This window comes from Alosa sapidissima, chromosome 20 (genome assembly GCF_018492685.1).
Source record: "Alosa sapidissima isolate fAloSap1 chromosome 20, fAloSap1.pri, whole genome shotgun sequence".
NCBI lineage: Eukaryota > Metazoa > Chordata > Actinopteri > Clupeiformes > Clupeidae > Alosa > Alosa sapidissima.
This window is the reverse complement of record NC_055976.1, coordinates 24,248,885-24,272,886: the sequence shown is the minus strand read 5'-3', so window position 1 is coordinate 24,272,886 and position 24,002 is coordinate 24,248,885. Positions and strand designations below refer to the sequence as shown.

The window sequence follows — 24,002 nt, the reverse complement described above, 5'->3', positions numbered from 1 at the left end:
GCGATTTCACACAGGCAGCATCAGCAAGAAGGCAAAGCACATGAGAGGAAACTTCGCATGAGCATCTGACTGAGAGACACAGAGAGAGAGAGAGAGAAAGAGAGAGAGAGAGAGGGAAGGAGAAAGGATAAGAAACCTGAGAGATGTAGGAACTGCATCCTCCTTTTTCTCTCTCTCCCCTCCAACCTCCTCCTCCCCTCCTCCTCTATCCCCCCCCCCCCCCCCCCCCTCTCGCTGCGTAGCGCTCACCGTAGTGCCGGAGCCTCTGTCACTGCTGGAATGACCAAGGCTACCCTGGAGAACGCTGCTGCTGTTGCCGCTGCTGCCGCTGCTGCTGCTGTTGCTGCTGCTGCCTCCGCTGCTGCTATCGCCGCCGCTACGAAGAGCCTGCACAGTGCTGCTCGCTAGGAGGACCCCCCCCCCCCCCCCCACTCAGCCTCCACCCTCCTCTTCTCCTCCTCTCCTCCTCCTCCTCTTCTGTATCTCTCCCTCCCCTTCCTTTCACCTGACACTTGTCCGCGCGTCTCTCTCTCTCTCTCCCCCTTTTACTCTCCCATTCGCCCTGATCTGGAGGGGCCATGGCAACCGGCGTCCGCTCCCTGTAATGGATGAAGGAGCCCTGGAGGAAACGGCTGAGGCACGAGAACACCTCTGGGGGCTGTAGGGGCTGCTTACAGTTACAGCCACACTGATATGGTCCCAGCGTTCTACCCACCACCACCACCACCGCTACCACCACCACTGCCGCTACCACCGCTGCTGGGTTTGTTGCTGTGGCCGGTCCTCTGGTGAGTCAACTGCGTTTCACCTCACAGACTCCGCTGCTGGTAGGGGTGAGGGGACAGTGTGAGTGTGTGTGTGTGTGTGTATCTGTGTATATCTGTGTGTGTGTGTGTGTGTGTTGAAAGATAATATAGATCTGTCCTGTGTGTTTTTAATACTGGCTTTTTGGAGGTTTTGTGAGTTCTATGCGCTTGGCTTGTGTGTTGTGAGGTTGCTTTCCTGGCAGTTTTGGGGGATATTTACTGTGTAAGTGAAAGTGATGGGAGAATTTGTCTCAGTTGGAAGGTCCTTGCTTAATTGTGAGTGTGTGTTGGGGGCAAATTTATGGCCAAGTTAACACATTTTACCCCGGCAGCCTTGGCGTTCCTAGTCCATTATTAGCTGGACGCGAGGCAGGGAAATTAAAATGTGCCTAGTGAGAAGGAATTGCACTGAAGGAGAGAGAGAGAGAGAGAGAGAGAGAGAGAGAGAGAGAGAGAGAGAGAGAGAGATACAGAGAGAGAGAGAGAGAGAGGGAGAGAGAGGGTAAGAGTAAGAGGGGGGTCCATCAAAGTCACAACCCTAATTAAAGGAGCGGGTGTTCATGGGCATTGAACTGTGTGCCCCAGAAGAAAGACACATCTGTGGGCCATTTTGTGTGTGTGTGTGTGTGTGTGTGTGTGTGTTTAACTCTCTGTCCCATAACTGGTTAGCAGGGCTTGTTGAGCCTTAGGTGGGATAGGGATAGCGTGAAGGTATAGCGTGAAGGCATAGCGTGAAGGCATAGCGTGAAGGCATAGCGTGAAGGCAGGAGGGCAGGATGGAGACGCTGGAAGAGGACGAGTAAGGAGAGAGAAAGAGGGATAGAGAAAACAAGCAGGAGAGAGAGAGAGAGGGAGAGGAGAGAGAGAGAGAGAGAGAGAGAGAGAGATAGTGCCGGCATACAATCAGCTACAGGTCTGGCTCCAGATACACACACAGGCAATTGCACACACACGCATACACATGCACACACAGGCACACACGCACACACACAGACACACACACACACAGACTCTCTCTCTCTCTCTCTCACACACACACACACACACACACACACACACACACACACACAAACACGCACAAAGACAAAAATAAAGAGAGCGAGAGGTCCGCAGCAGCCCTGATGCTATCGCTGCAGCCAATTCCGTCCAGGACAAATGACCTGCCGCTCAGGCTGGAGCAGAAATTCCGTGGCTGACGCACCCTGCACAGAGCCTGCATTTCACCCTCTCTCTCTCTCTCTCTCTCTCTCACACACACACACACACACACACACACAAACACACGGCTCCTCGCAGCAAAAACACCGTTTTTAATTAAGCGCAGGGATGCAGAGACGTAATGTGATTTGTTTTGGAACGCTTTGGCACTCGCTGGCTGTAGGTGCTGGCGGTGTGTTTGGTGTTTGCTGTGGGCTGTCACGGTGATAGGAAAAGAGCAGCCCCTCCGTCTCTCCCCTGTAGGCTAATGAAGTGGGTTGCATTTGGGTACAAGGAGACAACATAGTGAGGGAGGTGGCATGGCTTGCGGGTATATGGTTGAATTGGATTTCCTTTCAGTCGTATTTCTTAAGATAGTTGTGTTATTGCTGGAGGTGTGTTTTTGTTTGTTTGAAGGGTGTGTTTGTGTGTGTGTGTGTGTGTGTGTGTGTGAAGGGTGTGTTTGTGTGTGTGTGTGTGTGTGTGTGTGTGTGTGTGTGTCTATTGCAAAGTTGTGACAACACAGATAGTGGGTATATGTTTTTGTGTGTTTCCCAGACAAAGAGAGAGAGAAGGGGAGAGAGGGGGGGAGTGTGTGTGTGTGTGTGTTTATGTGTGTGTGTGTGTGTGTGTGTGTGTGTGCATGCAATTTTGCATGATGGTGAGAAACAAATATGAGGCTCCTCACCTTGTCCCCTCAAGGTTGCGCTCTAATCTAGAGCGATGCTGCCCCAGCAGGCTGCCTCGGCCCACTGTAACAGGGTTAAATGGCCCAGGGATGGACGAGCCAGACACTGACAGCCGCACAAAAGCACATCTCCTTGGATGGATGTCTGTGTGTGTCAGTTGTGTGTGTGTGTGTGTGTGTGTGTGTGTGTGTTTGTGTGTGTGTGTATTGTGTGTTACATGGGTGTGACGGGGGGGGGGCCAGGGCAACTATCTCACAGGTAATGTGTGTGTGGGGGCGGGGGGGGGGCTCTACAAGAGATTAGCTGTCCACTGCAGTTGTGTGAAACATACATCAATCAGCCAAAGGATACTTAGAGTGTGTGTGTGTACAGTATATGTGTATGTGTGTGTGTGTGTGTGTGTGTTTGAGATGTAATAGTATCTGCATGTGGATGGCTGCCATCTTCCACCCAGAGAATCTACCGGAAGAAATCCATTTCTGAGACGAATGGGTGCATGTGAGCCATAGAACACAGCCAAGCCACATTCAACACTTTAGCCCTCGGAAAAAAGGACAAATCATGCCAATCCTTTTAGAATCCAACAGTTCCAGGGCGTGTGTGTGTGTGTGTGTGTGTGTGTGTGTGTGTGTGCGTGTATATAATTTATTATTATGACCGCCGCGCAGCGAAGCGGCGGTCATATAGGTTTAGTCAGATTTTTTTTTCTTTTTTTTCACATGTCCAAATTTCTGTCAAGGATTCCCGGGACACTGTAAGACCGAGGTACACGAAACTTGGTGGGCATGTAACCCCACATGGATAGCATGGAACCATCGTTTTTCGCCCGCTGGACTGGACCCCCCGAAAGGAGGGTAGGGCAGACACAGTTTTCTGTGAATATCTCGAGAACCGTAGAGTTTAGGAGGACCATTTTTTTTTGTATGTTGATATCAAGGGGCTATGTCAACCCATTCCATAATCACTCATTTCATGTATAGCGCCACCTAGTTAAACACAAAAAAGTAAAAATTAGGTGTTGTAATTGCAGATATCTGTGACCTAACATAGTCAAAACTGCATGAAATTGGAAGTGTAGGATCATTATGACACCCTCTGAATGCATGCCAAGTTTTGTGGAATTCCGCTCATGGGGGGCCACCATAGACTGTAAAAAATATGGACAAAGCGTCTGTGACGTCACCCATAGATTTTCTGAAGAACGGTTATGAAGCCGTTTATGGGGGGTATGGGCGGCGCCATCTTGGAAAACCTTGGGAAATCCTAACCCCGCCTACCTCCTAGCCAATACATATATGGGTAAAAGGGCGGGGCTTTGTACAGTATGAGACTGAGCAAGCCGGTGAACCCGCCTTGTCGTCAGCCGAGCAGCCTCAGCTTAACGTTAGGCCTACAAGATGGACTGGCACAGACGTTGCTGTAACATTGCTGGTAAGTTTGATCTGCTAACGTGAAGTTCATGTATGTTTCTTAATGCCATGTTCAGACACTTTTTAATGTTGTATGCTGAAAGGTTATATTCTGGTGAACGGTTGAAAAGTTGAGAATGAAGAGTTGAGTTTGCAGATTCTAGCTTCTAGTAAACTAACGTTAGCTATCCCTCCCTTGCTGAAGTTACGGTCAAATAACGTACAGTAGAGTAATTTAACGTTACAGGTTCACCAACTCACGTAGAGTAACTTAGCAGTTTACAGGTTCAGCAACTCATACTGACAAAAATGTATCTTTGCCTTTATTGTTTTGTAATTAACGTTATCCATCTCATATCCTCAGTGGCAGCCATCATTGTAACGTTAATTAATTTACGATGACATCAGCCAGCTCGCTGTATTCTGTCAACGTATGGTGTGAATTGATAACAAAATCGTAGGGTATTAGTTAACTTGTACATCATTAATTATTTTTGATTAACTCTTAATATCACGTTTTGAAATCGCTAAATTGCTCTAAAGTTTTCAGTGGTAGTTTGGTCTAAGATGACATTGAAATTTCTCATCAGTCCATTTCACGATCCAGCGTTCATGTTCGGTTAGCTTGCCTTATTTCCCCTTGTCAGGCTATTATCAAAACGTTAAATCCAGTTACAGTGTCCGGTGTTTGGCATAACAATGCCAATATTAGTGTACTTTGTCACTGAAGACCCATTTCAAATCACACAATAGTACTACAGCATTGTACAACAACTGTACTTTTGTTGATTACTACTGGTGTTGGTTTGCATTATTGTATTATCTTGTAAGTAGGTATGACTAATAAAATGTTTACCTTTCTGTTTTGGCAGTTCACCATGGGGAGGAGGCGGCAAGGAGGTCCATGGGCTCTTAACCTGGGACTAGAGGTCCAGGTGAAGTGGTTTGGCTGGGGTGTGGTGATATTGAACCCATTGAGACTATACAGTACATTTCACTTTATGTCTATTAATGAATGTTACATCTACCCTTTACTTATGCCAAACCCATTTCTGTTCTTTAAATATCAGAAAGCAAACTTACTGTTGATGGCACTGAACTTGAACTTGGAAATGTTTATGGAACTTTTCTGAACTGTGAATTACATTAAAACTCATGCCAGTATTTAGTTTTGTTAGTTTTTCTTATCTTCCACTGTCTCTATTGTACAGTGGAGTTTTGTTATACTGTATGTTTATACTTATATTTACCATTTCTGCTGTAAGTGCATGTTGTGTGTGATGTCTGTATGCTACTGAGACCTTGAATTTCCCCTTGGAGATCAATAAAGTATGTATGTATCTATCTATCTATCTATTAAACCAATTTGCCTGTGCTCTCAAAAACAATTATACAAATCTGTCAGCTTCAGTCAGTAGGTTGAATTGAAGACCCAGATGCAGAAGTAAAGGTGATTTTTTTACTTGTATATCTTGAGCATTACAGGTAACCACTGAATTTGTGAAACTAAAATAACAAAAACTAATATGTACTAAGCTAGTACATAGTCAATACATATTAGATCACTTTAAAGACTGACAGATGCAAATGCTGTAAATAAAGGTAATCAAGGGGTCTGCTGGTGAACAAAGTCTTTGAAGTCCAAGTTAGGAGTCCAGAGCCCTCGCCAGCACCCAGCTTGTCTGGATCACCTACATGGAAACTTTGCATAGACAAGAAGTGTTGTTTCAAATTTGTGTTTAACAAATAAACGGCATCAATAAGACTTTCAGACGTCAGTTATAACTAACAACAGTTATGGTGACTAGCTAACGTTATCGCTTGTTATCGGCTCCATGTTCAACGTATAGTCAATGGTTCATGGTGCTTCACAATTTTACCTCCACTAGCTAATGCTTTGGCTGAAGTTATCATCTGAATGAACGCTTTTCTGTCTTAAATGTGACAACCCAAAGACTATATAAATTGACAACGGACTAAGCATTCTCACAGAGAGTATTTACAAAAGGTTTTTTGAAGAGAACACATGCTTTGTTACCCCAGTAGGTTTGTGAACTAATGTTAACGTGCTTAACGTTACAGCTGTCTGATCATTGACTCAAACACCTGGCTAGTATGGCAAACGTTAAGCTAACTCACAACGGGAGCACAATTGATTTTCACTAACGTTAACTTTATTCAAGTTAACTAAATTTATGTGTGTGCTTCAGCCATTCGGTCATCATTTTCGACATAAACTTATTTGAAATGATTTGACGCTAACGCAGCCTATAGCTGCTACAGTGCCCACTAACATGGATGCTATAATGCTAACATCTACATGAAATAGTAGTGGAATGTCACTTACCTGAAAAACTGGAGCGAAGTCTTCTTAAAGTGTCGGTTAGTAGGCTTCAGTTAGTAGCAACCCAATTTATGTCAGATATTTGAATAAAACATTTTCAGAAAGAATGTGGTGTGTAGGATCACAGCCAAGACATAATTTCGGAGTTTCCTCCACTCAGCTAGTGATTTCGTCTGCTGCCTCGACACCAGCCGTCAATCAAGTTGACCACGCCCTTAATTATTCATACATTTAATATCTAAATGCGATCTAAACTAACGAGTTCGAAAAAAAATCACCCTCTCACAGTTGTCAGGCACTCGGGAACTACCAACAAATACAATAAAAGTCCATGGGACCAACCTGTAAAAGCATGAATTTATGCTGTGAAAACGGTCATTTTAACATGGGGGGTCTATGGACATTTGCTCCCTTTTGGGACCTGCCCCTAGCGGATTTTCGATGTATTGCAATTTTTCGCATTTCCAGGGAGGCTTCATTGTTCAAATTAGAATGTTGCCGCTTGGGGGCCACACAATAAATTAATTTATGTTACTATACACCAACTGGCCTGTAGGTGGCCGGAGACAGTTTTCTGTGAATATCTCGAGAACCGTAGCACCTTTTTTTTGTATGTTGGTCTTAAGGGGACATGTCAACCCATCCCATTACCACTTATGTCATGTATAGCGCCACCTAGTTAAAAATTAAAAAGCAAAAAATTAGGTGTTTTCATCACAATATCTCTGGCTGACATGGTCAAAACTGCACGGAATTGAAAGTGTAGGATCATTATGACACCCTCCGAATGCATGCCAAGTTTTGTGAACTTTCGTTCATGGGGGGCCTTACAATAAAATAATTTATGTGTACATTTAGTGACCGTACACCAACAAGGATTCCCGGGACACTGAAAGACCGGGGTACACGAAACTTGGTGGGCATGTAACCCCACATAGATAGCATGGAACCATCATTTTTTCATTTTGATCTGTAGCCCCCCCCCGCTGGACTGGACCCCCGAAAGGAGGGTAGGGCAGACACAGTTTTCTGTGAATATCTTGAGAACCGTAGGGCCTAGGATGACCAATTTTTTCCGTATGTTTGCCTCCAGGGGTCATCTTAACCCATTCCATGTGCACACATGTGCATAAACAGATACACACGCACACACATACATTCACAGTAATCATACGTATGACACATACTCACACAGTAGACATATGTACGCATGCATGCACATGCACAAACACAGGCACATACGCAGGCACACACACAAGCACGCACACACACACACACACACACACACACACATAAACATAAACATGTACACGCACACATGCACACAAGAATTTCTCAGAATTATGAACAGGCAAGATGGGGGTGGGGTTGTATAAAATGAATTTTACATGTGAAATCTATGAACTAATCATGTTTTGGTACTTGTTGTCTAGCAGATACCATTGAAAATTGAGTGTGGATAATGCAATTTAGTGAGACAGTAATCATATAGGCCTTTCAGCGTGATTTATTTTTGTGGAAAAAATGTGCTGGACTGGGCGGCAGTCATATTTTGTACCGCTCTGCGGTACATCTAGTTTCTTGTATTTCAGACTGCTGTTTTGCTTTTTTTGTATTTCAGTCTGCTGTTTTGCTTGAATTTTGTCAGTAAAACTTGGACCGTTGTGTGTTTGTGTTTGTTTGTTCGTTTGTGTGTGTCTGTGTGTGTGTGTGTATGTGTGCATGCGTTTGTGTGTTTGTGACTGATATCTGACTTTCTGAACCGCTGAACATCTTTTCTCTTTATATGTGTGATTCTGTGTGCTTAAGTGTGGCTATCAGAGATGCCCCAACCCTGGGCTTGCCATACCATAGTGGGGCTCTGAGCGAAGCAAAGAGCCACCATAACATCCAGACGAAATGCACTTCCACTACTAGCTTGTGCAGGATAGCCGATACATTGAGCTTGAGTTTGAACCTCGACAGGTGAGAAAATCAAACTCTCCCTGCCCCATCCACTGTCAGCGGACTTCTCTTCCCAGAGCTGTGGGCCAAACCTCATTTACTGTACAAGGAAGTTATTAGTATTGCATTTTTGATTCTGCGCAAAGTGTATTATATGGACATATTTTATGGAGTGGCTATACGCATAAAGACGACAAGAAAAATAATAATAGTAATAAAAAAAAAGAAGCTTGGATCCATTCGCTGACGGCCCAGATGGATTATTTAACAACCAGCAATTAAGCAGACAACATCCCAGTCCCTCTAGGCACACACACACACACACACACAAACACACACACAAACACACACACACAAACACACGAGCGAAATACTCCTGTGCTGCTCTCGCAGAACCCACACAGAGTGCGTTCTTTTAGTGTTCTGGACTAACAATAGGTGGCTCTCACATTGCAATTTCCCCGTGGCCAGTCTCTGACTGTCTGAACGGGATGCAAATGTTGCCGTGGTAGCGGAGATGGAGAGTGGTGGTGGAGTGGTAGTGAAGTCAAGGGCCTCTGCCTGGAATGTGTTGGCCACAGAGAGTCACACAAACACACCAGCGGCATTGAGGATGACGGCAAGTGTGTGTGTGTGTGTGTGTGTGTGTGTGGAGGGGGGGTGCTCTGTAAATGAGCCCAAACAGAGGGGACGAGGGTTATTTTTCCGTTATTTTCTGTCCGAGACTGTTGAGGTTAGGAGGGTAGAATAGTCAAGCACTCAGGCTGGAGGCTTATTACCTGGAGCTGGACTGCACTTCTGTTCCCAACATCTTCAGCCATAACATCGATTACCCTCTCTCTCTCACTCACTCACTCTCTCTATCTCTCTCTTTCACTGTGTCATTTAACCACTCTTTCTATCGTCCCATCTTCTCCCTGTCCATTTCATTCCCTACTTTTCTGTGTCTTTCTTTACCTCTGTTTCTTTTCCCTCACTCTACCCTCCTAGCTCTCTCCATCTCATCGTTTTTCAATCCCTCTCTCCGTCTCTCTCACTTACTCTCATATATCTCTATACTTCTTGGCGGCCACTCCTCCACTGGTCTTCCAATTCCCCCTTTTCTCTCTTCTCTTCACTGCCCCAATATGCTGACCTTTTGCTTTTTTCTATTCATCTGTCACCATCCTTCTTTTAGTCTCTCATTCGCTCTACATCTCTTACTCTATAGCGCTCTCTATTCCTCCTCTCATCCTCCAGTTTTTCAGTCCAATACTTTCCCTCTTTTCACCTCTCACTCTCTCCATACCTCTCTCTACATATCTACCCTGATCACTCTCTCCATACCTCCATACCTCCCTACCCTGATCACTCTCTCCACACCTCCATACCTCTCTACCCTGATCACTCTCTCCATACCTCTCTACACTGATCACTCTCTCCACACCTCCCTACCCTGATCACTCTCTCCACACCTCCACACCTCCCTACCCTGATCACTCTCTCCACACCTCCATACCTCTCTACACTGATCACTCCATACCTCTCTACCCTGATCACTCTCTCCACACCTCCATACCTCTCTACACTGATCACTCCATACCTCTTTACACTGATCACTCTCTCCATACCTCCATACCTCTCTACACTGATCACTTCATACCTCTCTACCCTGATCACTCTCTCCACACCTCCATACCTCTACACTGATCACTCTCTCCATACCTCTCTACCCTGATCACTCTCTCCACACCTCCATACCTCTCTACCCTGATCACTCTCTCCATACCTCCATACCTCTCTACCCTGATCACTCTCTCCACACCTCCCTACCCTGATCACTCTCTCCACACCTCCATACCTCTCTACACTGATCACTCCATACCTCTCTACCCTGATCACTCTCTCCATACCTCTCTACCCTGATCACTCTCTCCACACCTCCATACCTCTCTACCCTGATCACTCTCTCCACACCTCTCTACACTGATCACTCTGTCTCTCTCAAGCCCTGCAGAATGTGGAGAGCCGGGTCATTGCAGCACTGAGTTTACACACACACACACACACATTGCATCATTTGACTGATTTTTCTTAGCCCCTCCAGCATGTCAGCTCTCCAGTTGAATCCATCGCGCTTCCTCCCCGCAGGGCGTCCAATTGCTGTCCTGACCGTCATTATGTTACATTTCATCACGCATGCCCTGTCACACGGCCCACACCAAAACAACGGACACTTCTTTTGTCTCTCTCTCTCTCTCTCTCTTTCTATCTCTCACTTTCTCTTAAAATAATATAAAATAAAATAGTGTACACAGACCATTTCCACGACGTTGCCACGGCAACCATTTCCGTGAGGAATGAAAACGGGTCTGTGTGCGTGGCGATGAGCGCGGGAAGTGGGTTCCACCTACTCAGTTCAGCACGGAACAGCTCTCACCACGGGCAAAGTGCCGCCACTCGGCCGACCCACTGCTCCACACACACACACACATATGCACACTCACACACTCTCACACACACACACACTCTCACACACTTACACACACACACACTCTCATACACACACAAACATACATATGCACACTCACTTACTGATATATGCACACACACACATTCGTAATCATTTTAATATATAAATACACATGCACAGACAATGAATTAAATATACATTTCCAAATGAACAAAGAAATACACACATACACTACACATTTAGCACACACACTTCATATATATATAACATTTATATAGCTACCCACATAAGAGCAACTATTTGAGATGCACACTCACACATGCATATATTCAGACACACACACACACACACACACACACAGTGTGATGAACGGGGGTGTTTGCTAGGGGGGCACCTGTGGCCTGCAGGCATTTTTTCCTGCGTAAATGCAACTAAGCAGCAGAGGTCATGAACACACACACACACACACATACACAAAAAACAAATACAAACAAACAGAAACAAGGCACATGGTATACTGTCAGGCAGTCTATCCTTGTTATAAATACCCCTGCATTTATAAATACTTTGCCTGTTCATTTGTTACCTGAAAACATAAGTGTGTTCTTTAGGCCTATTTATCTTCACATACCAGAAACAACCTCTGGACTGCAATCCTGGTGCCTGGACAGATGATTTGACAATTATATTTCATACGGATACAACATTAACCCACTTCAATTATCAATGTAATAGAACAAAATTTAAATGTGTTTGTCAACACTTCTAACCTGGCACGCTGGGTGGCAATTTATTATAACCCTCAGGCCAAAAAATGAATGCATCATGAAATAAATCCCTAATGGTGTGTTTAATAAACATATCATTCCAGATATGATACCATGCAATACGTTAGTATTGCACTCTCCACTGATATAGTTGTGTTGTGTGAGGACTCTTGGCTAATCTCATCTTGTTTGACGTGTTCTCAACATGTCTGCCAGATCCAGGTACCATGGTCCGTTCGAATACCGAGTGCTTCATAGATATGCCAGATAGCTGTGACATGATCATCTTATAGAGTTCCAGGACACCTTCATGACAAGTTTACGTCACTCTCCTGACGAGGGCCTTAAGTAGACTTACAGGGAAGCTACACCAGGCGCATAACTGAAGCATTCCGTTCGCGTCTGCTGCAACAATTAACCTTAAATAGAGGGTTTTTTTGTTGTTGTTGCAATAATCAACAGATCTTTCAACATGTTCAATCAACATGATTTGCAAATGTGTCGGAATATGAATATGGAATACGGAAAATGTTACCCATACATAACAATATTTATAACAATCCATGTCATATAGTTATAATAATCATAATTATTAATTAAATTGAATTAAATATTAAATTGAATTTGTTGATCATTTTCAAAGTAAAAAAAGAAACACTGTTGAGCATAGTAAAAAATATTTGATCATCATGCCCGTGTAAAGAGATTTCTAGTTGTTGATAGCAGAAGCTACCCTGCATCTTAAAGCAACGCTGGCGAGCTCGCTGATTGACAGTAAGCTGCTTTCCTATCCATGCTGGATGGCCGTGCACCAAGACACAAGGCTTCCCAGTTACCCTGTTGTGTTTGTCGTCACATGGTCTGTTGTGTCAGTAAGGCATTGAAAAATCTGTGGCTAAATCCTTACTGCTTACAGCCCACCCCGGCTCCATGATCTCTTACGACCAGGTTCCACCATTAAGACATCATGCATGAGGTCCTCCTCAGTGAAGGTGCATTGTGAACTTTTACACTTAGAGAGAGGCGGTGGAGAACACTTAGAGAGAGGGGGTGGAGAACACTTATAGAGAACACTTAGAGAGAGGCAGTGGAGAACACTTATAGAGAACACTTAGAGAACACTTAGAGAGAGGCAGTGGAGAACACTTATAGAGAACACTTAGAGAGAGGCAGTGGAGAACACTTAGAGAGAACACTTAAAGAGAGGCGGTGGAGAACACTTAGAGAGAGGGGGTGGAGAACACTTAGAGAGAGGGGGTGGAGAACACTTATAGAGAACACTTAGAGAGAGGCGGTGGAGAACACTTAGAGAGAACACTTAAAGAGAGGGGGTGGAGAACACTTATAGAGAACACTTAGAGAGAGGCGGTGGAGAACACTTAGAGAGAACACTTAAAGAGAGGGGGTGGAGAACACTTAGAGAGAACACTTAAAGAGAGGCGGTGGAGAACACTTAGAGAGAGGCAGTGGAGAACACTTAGAGAGAGGCAGTGGAGAACACTTAAAGAGAGGCGGTGGAGAACACTTAGAGAGAGGCGGTGGAGAACACTTAGAGAGAACACTTAAGAGAGAGGCACCTGCAGGTAGCCCCCTCAGAGCCTTAAAGGACACACTCCCAATCTCACAAGTACACTTCAGCGCTGCTTCTTGAGAGAATTAGAAGGGTCCCTTTGATGGCGGGCTCTCAAAAGTCTTCCTCAACGAGAGAGAGAGAGAGAGAGAGAGAGAGAGGCTATTTGATGGACCATTAACACTATAGGGGAGGCACGCTGGAGGTAAATGGGTTGGGTTTTTTTTTTAACCGGTTCCATGGAGATGTGCAAAAATATCGCAGAGGGGCAGGAAGTTAATTAGACTATTAACCACAAGGCTCTTCAGAGACCTGTTTAATCACATCTCACCCTGGCTCAGGTGGATGACTAGGAGCATAGGTGTGTGTGTGTGTTTGTGTGTGTGTGTGTGTGTGTGTGTGTGTGTGTGTGTGTGTGTGTGTTTTTTACATTTTTTTTATGTATTTAAGAGAGAGAGAGAGAGAGAGTATTTAAAAGGTGTGTTTTAGAAGGGAGGGTAAGATCAAACATGTCAGAGCCTGTCAGCAAGCTCGTCTTATTAGCTCTTCAGTGTCTTCCAACTCTGACCCAAATCTGCTCTTTCAAACAGGCTTTTAGAACCAACTGAAGATGGAAAAAAAAACACTAATGGTATCGCTTCAGTATCACTACTACAACAAAATAAAACATATTTTGTCTAATGTATATATTTTGCATGAGAATATTAAACACATTTTCTAACATCTGTGTGGTGATTCTTAGGATGGATGGAGTAAACTGAGGTTTTGATTTGTAACCACAGACTGTAATCCTAACTGAAGTGTTCCTTTCGCATAGCGTCTAGGCCTGTCAAACTCGATTCCTTTTAAGGATCCGGGTTATTCTGAGTCACTCACTAAACTGATCCGGGTTGAACGAGTCACTTGAGTCAGTATTGCTAAATCGCAAAGAAATTCAGTCCTACGTTCAAGCAGTGCAGTGGGGTGGTTCATTTCGTTAAGTGCCTTCTCATGTTGGATGTGGATCCTCCATGATTTGAAACCAGGTTTTTGCAGTACTTGCATTTAGCCTAAGAGTTTTGGTCTCCTGGTCAAAGTGCATCCACACATTGTTCATCTTTTTGGTGCTCATGTTCAGAAACTTTGATCTTATTGACAGGGAGGGTAGCCTATATTATAATAATTAATTATTTGTTGTTGTTTTGTTAACAATAGAAAATTTGCCTAGGTCTAATGCTACTCTGCTACAATGTTTATTACCACTACTATATACTAATAGTAGGCTACTAGGAATCTATTCTAATAGGTATTATAGGCAGCTAATAGGCCTACTAGGCAACTAATATTATTAGCCTATTAATCATAGCTATATATATATATATATATATATATATATATATATATATATATATATATATATATATATATATATATATGTGTATAGCTATGATATGTATCATGTTAGGTAGCCTAATATAATATAATATAATATAATATAATATAATATAATATAAAATAGCCTAATATAATAGCATCAAAATCTCCACCCACTCACGGGAAAGAAAGCAGTTTGAGCCAGACTGTTTATTTATTGTCTTAACCTAGCCTAAGCAATTGCCTTTCAATGTATTGCATTTTAAAGTAGGCTATGCGTGCAGAATATATGTTATTTCAGAAGTGAAAGCATGGCTTTGGTTGTGGATTTTCTTTTAACCTTGACGAGGAGTTACTCGCACCTCTAAAGATCCACTCATGACAACGTAGCCGGCTGATTCGGCTGACTCGCACTCATAACAACAACGTAACCGGCCCGCTTGGCTGATCCGACTGGCTAGCCTACTCTCCATACAGAGCTTGCAATGTTTCAGACTGTCTTCGCGACCTAATTGCATTTTAAAGTAGGCTATGCGTGCAGAATATATGTTATTTCAGAAGTGAACGCATGGCTTTTGTTGTGGATTTTCTTTTAACCTTGACGAGGAGTTACTCGCTCCTCTAAAGATCCACTCATGACAACGTAGCCGGCTGATTCGGCTGACTCGCACTCATAACAACGTAACCGACCCGCCCTGCTGATCCAACTGACCCGGCTAGCCTGAGCAGCTCCATACAGAGCTTGCAATGTTTCGGACTGTCTTCGCGACCTAATTGCATTTTAAAGTAGGCTATGCCTACGTGTAGAACATTGTATGCTATTTCAGAAGTGAAAGAATGGCTTTTGTTGTGGATTTGCTTTTCACCTTGACGAGGAGTTACTCGCTCGTCTACAGATCCACTCATGACAACGTAGCCGGCTGATTCAGCTGACTCGCACTCATAACAACGTAACCGGCCCGCCCTGCTGATCCAACTGACCCGGCTAGCCTGAGCAGCTCCATACAGAGCTTGCAATGTTTCGGACTGTCTTCGCGACCTAATTGCATTTTAAAGTAGGCTATGCCTACGTGTAGAACATTGTATGCTATTTCAGAAGTGAAAGAATGGCTTTTGTTGTGGATTTGCTTTTCACCTTGACGAGGAGTTACTCGCTCGTCTACAGATCCACTCATGACAACGTAGCCGGCTGATTCGGCTGACTCGCACTCATAACAACGTAACCGGCCCGCCCTGCTGATCCAACTGACCCGGCTAGCCTGAGCAGCTCCATACAGAGCTTGCAATGTTTCGGACTGTCTTCGCGACCTAATTGCATTTTAAAGTAGGCTATGCCTACGTGTAGAACATTGTATGCTATTTCAGAAGTGAAAGAATGGCTTTTGTTGTGGATTTGCTTTTCACCTTGACGAGGAGTTACTCGCTCGTCTACAGATCCACTCATGACAACGTAGCCGGCTGATTCGGCTGACTCGCACTCATAACGTAACCGCCCGGCCCAGCGATCCGACTAACCCGGGTATACAAAGCAGCTCCATTAAGAGCGTGCAATGTTTCGGACTGTCTGCGCGACCTAATTGCATTTTAATATGCTACATCTATACACCAAATCTAAAGTATGCCTAGGCTACATGCAGAACATTGAATGTTATTTAAGAGTTGAAGAATGGCTTTTGTTGTGGAATTGCTTTTCACTTTGAGGAGGAGCTACTCGCTCGTCTACAGCCACTCATGACAACGTAGCCGTAGCCGACTCGTACTCAATGTAGCCTAACCGGCCGGCTGATCCGACTAACCCGGCTCTGCGGGAAGTTAACCAGTTATCTCAGACTGCCTGCTCACTCAGTCGCTTGAGTTGATTTGTGGAGTTGTGGTTATCCTACTTACGAAATTGTTACATTTTTGGCAGCTATGATGGCTAGTAGGCTAGCTAATGTTGCAAGAGGTTTGTGTGTGGCGCTGTTTATCGTTTTAGATTGAATTGTAGTAGGACTCAACTGATCTGAGTTATTGATACTAGAGACTCGCGACTCATGGGTTAATTTAAAGATACGGGTGAAAGATCCGAGTGAATCACGACTCAAACAGGCGTAATAGCGTCTGCTGCAGCGTAACTGAAGCTTTCCATTCGCATAGCGTCTGCTGCAACAATTAGCTTCAACTATTATCAATGGAACTGACTACACCAGACGTGTATGTTCAAAAACAAATATCTTCTAAAACTATGTTTACACAACGCAAACACCACGCGAACGGACCAAGCCGGTCTGGCCTGGGTGTTGGTTAGTCCTCATAGTGTCCATGTCTGTTGCCTGAAAACCACCTACTCAGAATATTTGTGAGCGTGTTTGCAAACGTTCGCAGCAGACTCAAAGCAAACAGAAAAACTGTTTGAGAATGTTCATTAATGTTTGTCTTTGATATTTTGAATGTGTAGGATATAAACTGAGGATTTCAAGTGTAAATCAGTGTATGGCTTTTGTGCTAATTGATTTGTAAGTAAGGGATAATGTATTGTCCGCCAGTAATTATCAGAAAATAAGTCCCGACAGGGAGAACAGTACCCCGACGCGCAGCGGAGGGGTTTTGCTTCGACCTGAAGGACAATACATTATCCCGCTTATTACACGGCTACTTGCCAAAACGAGAAAAGAAACCCAACACAATGAATCTTTAAAATTGATTTTGCTACCGTTTCGTGTCTTCCGCTGACAAAATAAATAGTTCGCCACACAGATAGAACTTGACAGTTTCAGGTGTTGCGTGGCAACGTCTTACTAGCTTACTTTCCCTTTCAATGAAATTCCATTGCAATAAGCGAACGGAATTCTTGCGGAGGGCTATGAAATACGTTAATCAACCTGTTGCCATTGACAGCGGTGATTATATACTTAGCCGGTGATTTATATAGATTTAACATAGGCCCTAACGTTGGGCAGGCCCATTCATGTGAATGGAACTTTCTGCAGCACTCCGAAGAGCCGTGTAATAAGAAAACGTAATAAATAATAAAGTCAAGGCTCAGAATACATCATGAATACAAGGCAATCCCTGTCTTTGTATATTCCCCACCAAGGTCGTTTGTGTGCTATTATTTAACTAATTCATTTAGTAGGCACAGGATGGATGATACAGTATCGGATAGATACCAGTTAAGACAAATTATTATTAATCAAATGATAGCAAAAGACAATATTACCATTCATTCACATCAAACTTTTCCAGATCAAGATTTTTTACTTGTTTTGCCTATGACCTTGGTTCTGAAAATAAGCTACTGCATGGCTCACGTTCAGAGAAAAGAATACTAAACCAACCCCTGAACTTACATTATGTACAGGGACTGTTGAGGCTTGTTAATATTTTTCAAGGTTGTGTTGGAAAAGATAACATCAGAAAATGAACACATTTCATTCTTTGAGGTGGCCTTCGGGAGCTCATATATCTTCAGCTCAGCATACACTGCGAGCAATAAAGCAACCCAAGGCAGTGTGTGTAAAGATTTAAGTTTGACAAAGTCTAAGATTTGGAGAAAAGATGCTGGTGCCCTCGGAGGGGCCACACAGAGAGGTTTGCATAGTTCAATTCAGAAAAAGATAACAGTAGGGAATTGAACTGTTTGGGTTTTTTCTCTGTTAGTATGCTAAAAGGTTGTATGTGTGTATGCGTGTGTTATTGTGTGAGTGTGTGTGTGTGTGTGTGTGTGTGTAAAGAGCTAAAAAAGAGGACGAGAGAAGTGTCGTTTCAGACAGAACCAGACAGTTTCCATCTAACCTTTCACTCCACATAGAGACATCCAACGTGAGCTAAATCATTCATTAGCTTCTCGGCCAAATAAAAAGGGAAGAGAGAGGGGAAAAGATTATAAGGAAAAAAAAACATGAAGGTGTATTTCCTTAATATTTCAGCAGAATTTAATGGATTTCTTTTTTTCATCTCTTTCTGTGACTTTCGCATGTTTATTCTGTTCATTGCGCTGTCTCTCTCTCTCTCTCTCTCTCTCTCCTTACTTACCTTTTCTTGCTCTCACTCACTTGCTAAAGCATCCATTTCCTATGCGAGATGCAACCGAAAATAAGAAACATTTCGAAGAATGACGCGCATGAAGAAAGAGAGAGAGAGAGAGAGAGAGAGAGAGAGAGAGGAAAAAAGGTCAGAGCTTGGCTTCGGAGCTTTTAGTGGCCCCGGCCAGCCATCTGACTCCACTGCCATCCTCGCCACTCAGTCCCATTTGCAAGGACACAGGGATGCATATTCACCCACCCACACACACCCACAAACACACACACACACACACACACACACACACAAACACACACACACAAACACACTAAGCTGACTTTCTGAACTCTTCCTCATAAACTAGGCCGTCATCTTCCTCTCATCGGGCAGTCTAGCGTTAATCAAAGCAAATACATTGTGAGTGATAAGAATAATAGTCCTCTCTGTGGCGCGCTGATTATAGGAGACAGACTGGGAAAAAACGCACGGTGGTATCGGTTTTGGCTTAAAGAGCTGTCATAATGATTTTCTATATGAGATAGCGGGAGAGAAGCATATGATGCAGGGTGAATCTGGTGGGATTTAGATAAAAAGGAATGCTAGCAAAGCCATCTAAGTCCCGTCAGACAGCTTACTGTATTGAATCCTAATGGACTTTCCAAACAGCTAACGGCAACAAACTTCTGTAGTGTGATCGCTCACTTGAGGTTTACTGCAACTTATGAAGTGGAGAGATGTAGAACTTAGGAATGTAATGCTATTACGCTATGATTGTGTGTGTTTGTGTGTGGTTGCACACGCGCGCATGTGTAACCCTAATGCTCTTGCTCGCAGAGACTACTTACAGAATATATACGCTACAGAAGACTAAGATTAGCATATGTCACAAACAATGACCTTTGTGATGTATAGAAAAAGCATTAATAGCATTAAGCCATTTAATGATGGATATTTTGCCGTTGCTATTGTCCAGGATTTGTGTGACTCAGACTGCTGTCTGCAGGCATCCCACAGTAGTTGGCAGTTTATGCTAATTGTCTTTAAAGCTGACCTTATACTGATGAGCAGCCTACTTCAAATTGGGGCCCCTTCGCAGGTCTGTAGTCACGGTGTGTTACGGCATGCCGACCCTGTAGTCACGCTTAGCAACGGAACTGTAGTCACGCTTAGCAACGGTGCAATAATACAGTAATCGCTGTGACAGGACCATCAGCTTGTTTCAAAGTCACTTTATTGTGTGGATGAATGCACATGGGCCATCTGGCATGTGTGTGTGTGTGTGTGGTCATTTGACCAATTTTGCACAATGTCTGGCCAAGAGGAGGCCGATGTCCAGTTCTCTGAATGAACAACATGATTTAGGGCACAGAGAGAGCGCTGCTTGAGAAAGAATAAGAGACTGACTGACTGACTGATTGAATGAATGAATGAATGAATGAATGGATGGATGGGTGGGTGGATGGGGGAATTAATGGATGAATGCAAACAGAAATTGAGATAGAAAAATATACAGATAGATAAATAGATTTATCAAATAGATAAATAGTTTATCATGTAGACCCTTAGGCCATCGGTCTCCTCACCATAAATCCAATCCAGCATCCATCCAAGAGCTCCATATCCCCTGATATCCATATCCCCTTGCATTTGGCAGAGGCCTGCAATTCGGATAATGACATTAGGGAGATTACAAAATCTCAAATAGGTGGTTTGGCTTGGCTCACGCACCATACCTGGAGGATTGCCTGGATGCACATATGTAAATGCATACGCTCTCACCATGTTAAAGAGGTGTCTGGATGCACATGTGTAAATGCATACAGTATGCTCTCGCCATGTTAAAGAGGTGTCTGGATGCACGTGTGTAAATGCATACAGTATGCTCTCGCCATGTTAAAGAGGTGTCTGGATGCACATGTGTAAATGCATACGCTCTCGCCATGTTAAAGAGGTGTCTGGATGCACGTGTAAATGCATATGCTTTCGCCATGTTAAATAGAGGTGTCTGGATGCACATGTGTAAATGCATACAGTATGTTCTCGCCATGTTAAATAGAGGTGTCTGGATGCACATGTGTAAATGCATACAGTATGCTCTCGCCATGTTAAATAGAGGTGTCTGGATGCACATGTGTAAATGCATACAGTATGCTCTCGCCATGTTAAAGAGGTGTCTGGATGCACATGTGTAAATGCATACGCTCTCGCCATGTTAAAGAGGTGTCTGGATGCACATGTGTAAATGCATACAGTATGCTCTCGCCATGTTAAAGAGGTGTCTGGATGCACATGTGTAAATGCATACGCTCTCGCCATGTTAAAGAGGTGTCTGGATGCACATGTGTAAATGCATATGTAGGGTATCACAGTGCCACACGGTTGAGACAGAAAGAAAAAGCTTTATGAGCAGTCATGCCACTGTGCTTTTCCACACGGAGCAGTCATGCCACTGTGCTATTCCACACGGAGCAGTCATGCCACTGTGCTATTCCACACGGAGCAGTCATGCCACTGTGCTTTTCCACACGGAGCATTAAATGCCACTGTGCTATTCCACACGGAGCAGTCATGCCACTGTGCTTTTCCACACGGAGCATTAAATGCCATGAGCGCATAAAATGAAAGAGATGGATTCTGCAGGATGGGAGATCCTTGAGGCCTGTACACGTACACACATAAAGAAAAGCAACACACACACACACACACACACACACACACACACACAAACACAAACACACACACACAATAAATTCCTGCATTTTAAGAGGCACACTGAGGAAAAGGAAGGGTCAGACACTGAGCCATAAGTTGACTGATGATCTGTCTAATTCGCCCCCCCCCCTCCCATTTGTTTTCAACTGAACCCCTTGTAGCCCAGCACTGCAGTCAAGCGCATGACACTGCATTTAAGCTCCCCGTGTGATTTACGAGTGGAGGTGGTGGCAGGGACGGGCGGGCGGGCGGCGCCATTACGAACGAGTGGCGCCAATCGGCACGGCCACGGCCCCTGACCTCATCTCGTTTCTGTCTCCCCTACCTTGGCGCCAGGAGGCTGTTTGTGCGATATAGAGTAGAGATGGTTGCTGGTGACTGGGCTTGGGTGAGGTCTTTTGTTCCACTGGTTGGTCACAGATGCAGAGTCTCTCCAGAAGTCCTCTCCTATAGCCATCTACCTCATACACCTCACATCACATCCTTCCCAAAGATGTCGTGCCACCATATGTCATATTGCTCTTGGGTGCTCCTTGTTGGTGCTCCTTGTTGGTGCCCCCCCCCCCCCCCCCCCCCCATAAATGCACAAATAGGCTGACACCAGACATAAATTCACTGCATTTCTTACATCCAGTAACTATATGCATGTGACAATAAACTTCCTTGTATCCTATATGTTTTAGCTCCCATATTGGCAACAGGAAGCTGCTTGTAAAACAACTGAGGGTCACTTTATTTTTTTTGGTATTTTCATCTTACTTGATACTGGCTCCCATACAGTGCAGGTAATACATAATCACCTTTATGACAGGAATCGTGGGAAGGGACCACTGATTCCTATTTTAATCCCGTAAGATTAGCGGATGGTAAGGATTTCAATGTTGACTCCGCGCAAACCGCTAAACTCAATCATCAACCTTTGGTTGCTAGGTTACGGGGACGCTGGCGAGACACGCCGCTCCGTCTGGCATCATGTTTTTGTTTGTATTTATGTAATGTTTGTAATTTTATGTAATGTTCTGTTAATTTTTTGTATTTATTTTTCTAGTTAAATGTATTCACTCTTTATTTATGTTATTTTCGATCGTTTTTGTGTTATTCTTAGTCCTTTTTTCTGATTAACAAACTCGGCTGACACCATCAACGTCAAGTTAACGTTAATCAGCTTCCATTGGGCTGATGAGCGCCTTGGCTAGCCTGCTTTATGTCTCTGAAGTCCCTCATCCATCCGTGACGCTGCACATCCAATGTCTGGACGGAGGGATTGCTCAGCAAGGGTGCCTAACTTCAATCTGCAAGAGATCTGCAGCTGCCACGACCACCGAGCTGCGGCTGACATGCGAGCTGCCATGCTAGCATCTACCGGTGCCTGGAGTCTGGATTGAGTGCTAAGAAACTCTGATGACAGTGTCAACCATGAACAACAAACAACAAACGGTCACTGTCTAGGACCACCGAGCTGATAATCAGCAGGGTCGCCCATCACAAATTCGGACTGTCTAGTCCTTCCACTGCTCTCCAGACTGCCAGTGAATTCTCCGGGTTGGTCAGTTATAAAGAACTTTGTTGGTGTTGCATCGTGAAGACACAGCTGTGCGAAGTTTCCACGCGGGTCATCTTTGCCTTTGGACATTTTCAGCCGGTTGGAAATTGGACTAATTTTATTTTTAATTTTTATTTATTTTATTTATTAATTTGTTTGTTGTATGTCTTGGTGTTACGGGTACGCTGGCGACTACGCCGCTCCGTCCGGCATCTTTTGTGTTTGTTAGTCTGTGTCAATGACAATGTCTTATATGTGGAGTGCTTTGGGTTGCACTCTGTGCATGTTAAATGCGCTATACAAATAAATCTGACTTGACTTTGACTTGCATGAGAGAGCAGGAAAAGTAGGGAGGGATGAGTCCACCCATCTGACTGTGAGGTGCGCATAGATCATCTGTGCTGCCTGCATCTAAAGGAGCTAGCACTGTAGAGGGATATAAAAGCTATAACCACTGCCACTAGCACCACACCTCATTAAACAGTGTATTCTTCCTCCTTCAGATGGAGAGAAAGGGACAAGGTTACCACGCTGTGTGCACACAGTCGTGTGCGTGACTAGAGAAATACTCCACAAATGACAGGGACATTAGCCTTTAGGACAGTAGTGTTCTGCTAATATAGTCTTGGCAGGACACTCAGCCACTGCAGTCTAAAGCACAGCAGCACAACTGAACTTAGAGTATTGTATCAAGCGTTGACGTTTTACAGCTCATTTGACTTCAACTAAGATCCACTTCACTTACTGTTCTGTACAATCAAGGAGAAACTATACTTAGGTGCCCGGCAAATAAAGTCTCTCCAGAACTTTAAACTTTGTAACACTGGTAGAAAAAAAAAGATAAACTGTATTTTTTTGTTTTACGTCTTATCGGTGGACCCTGACAGACTCGGTGCCTCAGATCATTAAATTACCACAGAGAGATGAGGAGGGGAAAGTGAGTCATAGAAAAGTCTCTGGAGAGAAAGAAAACGCTCCGTATACAGAGAGAGAGTCAAGTGGTTCGAGATAGCCCTCACAGCCTATGTATGACAGCTTTTAAAGTACTGACAGAATGATATGCATTAACCCAAGTCTCCACGTCCAGCCCGGGAGAAGGTCACTGAATCTTAGGGTGTAATCATTGTCATCAGGGGACATTTGGACAACTTGCTTTCTTCCTGCTGTTTCATCCATTAGCTCAGTTTCTCATTCATCATCACACACACACAGAG

General features: G+C 44.0%; 1 protein-coding gene across 3 annotated transcripts in view; it reads left to right on the top strand.

Annotated features, from left to right (window-relative positions):
- Nucleotides 1-438: 438 nt before the first annotated feature.
- frmpd3 (FERM and PDZ domain containing 3) overlaps nt 439-24,002 on the top strand; it is a 131,586-nt gene continuing 108,022 nt past the window's right edge. For all 3 annotated transcript variants that reach the window (XM_042074173.1, XM_042074174.1, XM_042074172.1), the window contains exon 1: nt 439-788. The gene's annotated coding sequence lies outside the window, so the exon portion shown is untranslated. The remainder of the gene's footprint in view (nt 789-24,002) is intronic.